The sequence below is a fragment of the Salmo salar genome, unplaced genomic scaffold (genome assembly GCF_965601325.2).
Source record: "Salmo salar unplaced genomic scaffold, fSalSal1 ptg000664l, whole genome shotgun sequence".
NCBI classification, from domain to species: domain Eukaryota; kingdom Metazoa; phylum Chordata; class Actinopteri; order Salmoniformes; family Salmonidae; genus Salmo; species Salmo salar.
In genome coordinates this window covers 340,001-347,519 of record NW_027675456.1, presented here as the reverse complement: position 1 = coordinate 347,519, position 7,519 = coordinate 340,001, and positions in this window count along the sequence as shown.

Sequence of the window (7,519 nt, the reverse complement as noted above, 5' to 3'; positions counted from 1 at the left end):
TGTTGTCGGTGTGTGTGTGTGTGTGTGTGTGTGTGTGTGTTGTCGGTGTGTGTGTGTGTGTTGTCGGTGGTGTGTGTGTGTGTGTTGTCGGTGTGTGTGTGTGTGTGTGTGTGTGTGTGTGTCGGTGTGTGTGTGTGTGTGTTGTCGGTGTGTGTGTGTGTGTGTTGTCGTGTGTGTGTGTGTGTGTTGTCGGTGTGTGTGTGTGTGTTGTCGGTGTGTGTGTGTGTGTGTTGTCGGTGTGTGTGTGTGTGTTGTCGGTGTGTGTGTGTGTGTTGTCGGTGTGTGTGTGTGTGTTGTCGTGTGTGTGTGTGTGTGTTGTCGGTGTGTGTGTGTGTGTGTGTGTGTGTGTGTCGTGTGTGTGTGTGTTGTCGGTGTGTGTGTGTGTGTGTTGTCGGTGTGTGTGTGTGTGTTGTCGGTGTGTGTGTGTGTGTTGTCGGTGTGTGTGTGTGTGTGTTGTCGTGTGTGTGTGTGTGTTGTCGGTGTGTGTGTGTGTGTGTGTGTCGGTGTGTGTGTGTGTGTGTGTTGTCGGTGTGTGTGTGTGTGTGTCGTGTGTGTGTGTGTGTCGTGTGTGTGTGTGTGTGTGTGTGTGTGTGTGTTGTCGGTGTGTGTGTGTGTGTGTGTCGTGTGTGTGTGTGTGTGTTGTCGGTGTGTGTGTGTGTGTGTGTGTGTGTGTGTGTGTGTGTGTGTGTGTTGTCGTGTGTGTGTGTGTGTGTGTTGTCGGTGTGTGTGTGTGTGTTGTCGGTGTGTGTGTGTGTGTGTGTGTGTGTGTGTGTGTGTGTCGGTGTGTGTGTGTGTGTGTGTGTGTGTGTGTGTGTGTCGTGTGTGTGTGTGTGTGTTGTCGGTGTGTGTGTGTGTGTGTTGTCGGTGTGTGTGTGTGTGTGTTGTCGGTGTGTGTGTGTGTGTTGTCGGTGTGTGTGTGTGTGTGTTGTCGGTGTGTGTGTGTGTGTGTGTGTCGGTGTGTGTGTGTGTGTGTTGTCGGTGTGTGTGTGTGTGTTGTCGTGTGTGTGTGTGTGTGTGTGTTGTCGGTGTGTGTGTGTGTGTGTGTCGTGTGTGTGTGTGTGTGTGTGTTGTCGGTGTGTGTGTGTGTGTTGTCGGTGTGTGTGTGTGTGTGTTGTCGGTGTGTGTGTGTGTGTGTGTGTGTGTGTGTGTGTGTGTGTGTGTGTGTGTGTGTGTGTCGTGTGTGTGTGTGTGTGTTGTCGGTGTGTGTGTGTGTGTGTGTGTGTGTGTGTGTGTTGTCGTGTGTGTGTGTGTGTGTTGTCGGTGTGTGTGTGTGTGTGTTGTCGGTGTGTGTGTGTGTGTTGTCGTGTGTGTGTGTGTGTGTGTCGGTGTGTGTGTGTGTGTGTTGTCGGTGTGTGTGTGTGTGTTGTCGGTGTGTGTGTGTGTGTGTGTGTGTGTGTGTGTGTGTGTGTGTGTGTGTGTGTGTGTGTGTGTGTGTGTGTGTGTCGGTGTGTGTGTGTGTGTGTGTTGTCGGTGTGTGTGTGTGTGTTGTCGTGTGTGTGTGTGTGTGTGTTGTCGGTGTGTGTGTGTGTGTGTGTCGTGTGTGTGTGTGTGTGTTGTCGTGTGTGTGTGTGTGTGTTGTCGGTGTGTGTGTGTGTGTTGTCGGTGTGTGTGTGTGTGTGTTGTCGGTGTGTGTGTGTGTGTTGTCGGTGTGTGTGTGTGTGTTGTCGGTGTGTGTGTGTGTGTTGTCGGTGTGTGTGTGTGTGTGTGTGTCGGTGTGTGTGTGTGTGTTGTCGGTGTGTGTGTGTGTGTGTTGTCGGTGTGTGTGTGTGTGTCGTGTGTGTGTGTGTGTGTGTGTGTGTGTGTGTGTTGTGTGTGTGTGTGTGTTGTCGGTGTGTGTGTGTGTGTGTCGTGTGTGTGTGTGTGTGTGTTGTCGGTGTGTGTGTGTGTGTGTTGTCGGTGTGTGTGTGTGTGTTGTCGTGTGTGTGTGTGTGTGTGTGTTGTCGGTGTGTGTGTGTGTGTTGTCGTGTGTGTGTGTGTGTTGTCGGTGTGTGTGTGTGTGTTGTCGGTGTGTGTGTGTGTGTGTTGTCGGTGTGTGTGTGTGTGTTGTCGGTGTGTGTGTGTGTGTGTGTGTCGTGTGTGTGTGTGTGTTGTCGTGTGTGTGTGTGTGTGTTGTCGGTGTGTGTGTGTGTGTGTTGTCGGTGTGTGTGTGTGTGTGTGTGTGTGTGTGTGTGTGTGTGTTGTCGGTGTGTGTGTGTGTGTTGTCGGTGTGTGTGTGTGTGTGTTGTCGGTGTGTGTGTGTGTGTTGTCGGTGTGTGTGTGTGTGTGTGTGTGTGTGTGTGTGTTGTCGGTGTGTGTGTGTGTGTGTGTTGTCGGTGTGTGTGTGTGTGTGTGTGTGTGTGTGTGTGTGTGTGTGTGTGTGTGTGTGTGTGTGTGTGTGTGTTGTCGGTGTGTGTGTGTGTGTGTTGTCGTGTGTGTGTGTGTGTGTGTGTGTGTGTGTTGTCGGTGTGTGTGTGTGTGTGTGTGTGTGTGTGTGTGTGTGTTGTCGGTGTGTGTGTGTGTGTGTCGGTGTGTGTGTGTGTGTGTGTTGTCGGTGTGTGTGTGTGTGTTGTCGGTGTGTGTGTGTGTGTGTGTGTGTGTGTGTGTGTGTGTGTGTGTGTCGTGTGTGTGTGTGTGTGTGTTGTCGGTGTGTGTGTGTGTGTTGTCGGTGTGTGTGTGTGTGTGTTGTCGGTGTGTGTGTGTGTGTTGTCGTGTGTGTGTGTGTGTGTTGTCGGTGTGTGTGTGTGTGTGTGTGTCGTGTGTGTGTGTGTGTGTGTTGTCGGTGTGTGTGTGTGTGTGTCGGTGTGTGTGTGTGTGTGTGTTGTCGGTGTGTGTGTGTGTGTGTGTGTGTGTGTGTGTGTGTGTTGTCGGTGTGTGTGTGTGTGTGTTGTCGGTGTGTGTGTGTGTGTGTTGTCGGTGTGTGTGTGTGTGTGTGTGTGTGTGTGTGTGTGTGTGTGTGTGTGTGTGTGTGTGTGTGTGTGTGTGTGTGTGTGTGTGTGTTGTCGTGTGTGTGTGTGTGTGTTGTCGGTGTGTGTGTGTGTGTTGTCGGTGTGTGTGTGTGTGTGTTGTCGGTGTGTGTGTGTGTGTGTCGTGTGTGTGTGTGTGTGTGTGTGTGTGTGTGTGTGTGTGTGTGTGTGTGTTGTCGGTGTGTGTGTGTGTGTTGTCGTGTGTGTGTGTGTGTGTTGTCGGTGTGTGTGTGTGTGTTGTCGGTGTGTGTGTGTGTGTTGTCGGTGTGTGTGTGTGTGTTGTCGGTGTGTGTGTGTGTGTGTGTTGTCGGTGTGTGTGTGTGTGTGTTGTCGGTGTGTGTGTGTGTGTGTGTGTGTGTGTGTGTGTGTGTGTTGTCGGTGTGTGTGTGTGTGTTGTCGGTGTGTGTGTGTGTGTGTCGTGTGTGTGTGTGTGTGTTGTCGGTGTGTGTGTGTGTGTGTGTCGTGTGTGTGTGTGTGTGTGTGTGTGTGTGTGTGTTGTCGGTGTGTGTGTGTGTGTGTGTCGTGTGTGTGTGTGTGTGTTGTCGGTGTGTGTGTGTGTGTGTGTGTGTGTTGTCGGTGTGTGTGTGTGTGTGTTGTCGTGTGTGTGTGTGTGTTGTCGGTGTGTGTGTGTGTGTGTCGTGTGTGTGTGTGTGTGTTGTCGGTGTGTGTGTGTGTGTTGTCGTGTGTGTGTGTGTGTGTGTGTGTGTGTGTGTGTGTGTGTGTGTGTTGTCGGTGTGTGTGTGTGTGTGTGTGTGTGTGTGTGTGTGTGTGTGTGTGTGTGTGTGTGTGTGTGTGTGTGTGTGTTGTCGTGTGTGTGTGTGTGTTGTCGTGTGTGTGTGTGTGTGTTGTCGGTGTGTGTGTGTGTGTCGGTGTGTGTGTGTGTGTTGTCGGTGTGTGTGTGTGTGTGTGTGTGTGTGTGTGTGTGTGTGTGTGTGTGTGTGTGTCGTGTGTGTGTGTGTGTGTCGGTGTGTGTGTGTGTGTGTGTGTGTGTGTGTGTGTGTGTGTGTGTTGTCGGTGTGTGTGTGTGTGTTGTCGGTGTGTGTGTGTGTGTGTCGGTGTGTGTGTGTGTGTGTGTGTGTGTGTGTGTGTGTGTGTGTGTGTGTGTGTGTGTGTTGTCGGTGTGTGTGTGTGTGTGTTGTCGGTGTGTGTGTGTGTGTGTGTGTGTGTGTGTGTGTGTGTGTGTGTGTGTTGTCGGTGTGTGTGTGTGTGTTGTCGGTGTGTGTGTGTGTGTTGTCGGTGTGTGTGTGTGTGTTGTCGGTGTGTGTGTGTGTGTGTGTCGGTGTGTGTGTGTGTGTGTGTGTGTGTGTGTGTGTTGTCGGTGTGTGTGTGTGTGTGTTGTCGGTGTGTGTGTGTGTGTGTGTGTCGTGTGTGTGTGTGTGTGTGTGTGTCGGTGTGTGTGTGTGTGTGTGTGTGTGGTGTGTGTGTGTGTGTGTTGTCGGTGTGTGTGTGTGTGTTGTCGGTGTGTGTGTGTGTGTGTGTGTGTGTGTGTGTGTGTGTGTGTGTGTTGTCGGTGTGTGTGTGTGTGTGTGTCGGTGTGTGTGTGTGTGTGTGTGTGTGTGTGTGTGTGTGTGTGTGTGTGTGTGTGTTGTCGGTGTGTGTGTGTGTGTTGTCGGTGTGTGTGTGTGTGTGTGTCGTGTGTGTGTGTGTGTGTTGTCGGTGTGTGTGTGTGTGTGTGTGTGTGTGTGTGTGTGTGTGTGTGTGTGTTGTCGGTGTGTGTGTGTGTGTTGTCGTGTGTGTGTGTGTGTTGTCGGTGTGTGTGTGTGTGTGTGTTGTCGGTGTGTGTGTGTGTGTGTTGTCGGTGTGTGTGTGTGTGTGTGTCGGTGTGTGTGTGTGTGTTGTCGGTGTGTGTGTGTGTGTGTTGTCGGTGTGTGTGTGTGTGTTGTCGGTGTGTGTGTGTGTGTGTGTGTGTGTGTGTGTTGTCGGTGTGTGTGTGTGTGTGTTGTCGGTGTGTTGTGTGTGTGTGTGTTGTCGGTGTGTGTGTGTGTGTTGTCGGTGTGTGTGTGTGTGTTGTCGGTGTGTGTGTGTGTGTGTCGTGTGTGTGTGTGTGTGTTGTCGGTGTGTGTGTGTGTGTGTGTGTGTGTGTGTTGTCGGTGTGTGTGTGTGTGTTGTCGGTGTGTGTGTGTGTGTGTTGTCGGTGTGTGTCGGTGTGTGTGTGTGTCGGTGTAGGTGTGTGTGTGTGTGTGTCGGTGTGTGTGTGTGTTTGTCGGTGTGTGTGTGTGTGTGTTGTCGGTGTGTGTGTGTGTGTGTGTTGTCGGTGTGTGTGTGTGTGTGTTGTCGGTGTGTGTGTGTGTGTGTTGTCGGTGTGTGTGTGTGTGTGTGTTGTCGGTGTGTGTGTGTGTGTGTGTTGTCGTGTGTGTGTCGGTGTGTGTGTGTGTCGTGTGTGTGTGTGTGTTGTCGGTGTGTGTGTGTGTGTGTTGTCGGTGTGTGTGTGTGTGTGTTGTCGGTGTGTGTGTGTGTGTGTTGTCGGTGTGTGTGTGTGTGTGTGTTGTCGGTGTGTGTGTGTGTGTGTTGTCGGTTGTGTGTGTGTGTGTTGTCGGTGTGTGTGTGTGTGTGTCGGTGTCGTGTGTGTGTGTGTTGTCGGTGTGTGTGTCGTGTGTGTGTTGTCGGTGTGTGTGTGTGTGTTGTCGGTGTGTGTGTGTGTGTGTTGTCGGTGTGTGTGTGTGTGTTGTCGGTGTGTGTGTGTGTGTTGTCGTGTGTGTGTGTGTGTGTTGTCGGTGTGTGTGTGTGTGTGTTGTCGGTGTGTGTGTGTGTGTGTGTTGTCGGTGTGTGTGTGTGTGTGTTGTCGGTGTGTGTGTGTGTGTTGTCGTGTGTGTGTGTGTTGTCGGTTGTGTGTGTGTGTGTTGTCGGTGTGTGTGTGTGTGTGTTGTCGGTGTGTGTGTGTGTTGTCGGTGTGTGTGTGTGTGTGTTGTCGTGTGTGTGTGTGTGTGTTGTCGGTGTGTGTGTGTGTGTTGTCGGTGTGTGTGTGTGTGTGTGTGTCGGTGTGTGTGTGTGTGTTGTCGGTGTGTGTGTGTGTGTGTGTCGGTGTGTGTGTGTGTGTTGTCGGTGTGTGTGTGTGTGTGTGTCGGTGTGTGTGTGTGTGTGTTGTCGGTGGTGTGTGTGTGTGTGTGTTGTCGGTGTGTGTTGTGTGTGTTGTCGGTGTGTGTGTGTGTGTTGTCGTGTGTGTGTGTGTGTGTTGTCGGTGTGTGTGTGTGTGTTGTCGGTGTGTGTGTGTGTGTGTGTTGTCGGTGTGTGTGTGTGTGTTGTCGGTGTGTGTGTGTGTGTGTTGTCGGTGTGTGTGTGTGTGTTGTCGGTGTGTGTGTGTGTGTTGTCGGTGTGTGTGTGTGTGTGTTGTCGGTGTGTGTGTGTGTGTGTGTCGTGTGTGTCGTGTGTGTGTGTGTGTGTGTGTGTGTGTGTTGTCGGTGTGTGTGTGTGTGTGTTGTCGGTGTGTGTGTGTGTGTGTTGTCGTGTGTGTGTGTGTGTGTGTTGTCGGTGTGTGTGTGTGTGTGTTGTCGGTGTGTGTGTGTGTCGTGTTGTCGGTGTGTGTGTGTGTGTTGTCGGTGTGTGTGTGTGTGTGTGTGTCGGTGTGTGTGTGTGTGTGTGTGTCGTGTGTGTGTGTGTGTGTTGTCGGTGTGTGTGTGTTGTCGGTGTGTGTGTGTGTGTGTGTGTGTGTGTGTGTGTGTTGTCGGTGTGTGTGTGTGTTGTCGGTGTGTGTTGTGTGTGTGTTGTCGGTGTGTGTGTGTGTGTGTCGTCGTGTGTGTGTGTGTGTTGTCGGTGTGTGTGTGTGTGTGTGTTGTCGGTGTTGTGTGTGTGTGTGTTGTCGGTGTGTGTGTGTGTGTTGTCGGTGTGTGTGTGTGTGTTGTCGGTGTGTGTGTGTGTGTTGTCGGTGTGTGTGTGTGTGTGTTGTCGTGTGTGTGTGTGTGTGTGTTGTCGGTGTGTGTGTGTGTGTGTGTGTTGTCGTGTGTGTGTGTGTGTGTGTGTTGTCGGTGTGTGTGTGTGTGTTGTCGTGTGTGTGTGTGTGTGTGTTGTCGGTGTGTGTGTGTGTGTGTGTGTCGTGTGTGTGTGTGTGTGTGTTGTCGGTGTGTGTGTGTGTTGTGGTGTGTGTGTGGTGTGTGTGTGTGTCGTGTGTGTGTGTGTGTGTTGTCGGTGTGTGTGTGTGTTGTCTGTGTGTGTGTGTGTTGTCGGTGTGTGTGTGTGTGTGTCGTGTGTGTGTGTGTGTGTGTTGTCGGTGTGTGTGTGTGTGTGTTGTCGTGTGTGTGTGTGTGTGTGGTGTGTGTGTGTGTGTTGTCGGTGTGTGTGTGTGTGTTGTCGGTGTGTGTGTGTGTGTGTGTGTGTGTGTGTGTGTGTGTGTGTGTGTGTCGTGTGTGTGTGTGTGTGTGTGTGTGTGTGTGTGTGTGTGTGTGTTGTCGTGTGTGTGTGTGTGTTGTCGGTGTGTGTGTGTGTGTGTTGTCGGTGTGTGTGTGTGTGTGTGTCGGTGTGTGTGTGTGTGTGTTGTCGGTGTGTGTGTGTGTGTGTGTGTGTCGTGTGTGTGTGTGTGTGTTGTCGGTGTGTGTGTGTGTGTGTTGTCGGTGTGTGTGTGTGTGTGTTGTCGGTGTGTGTGT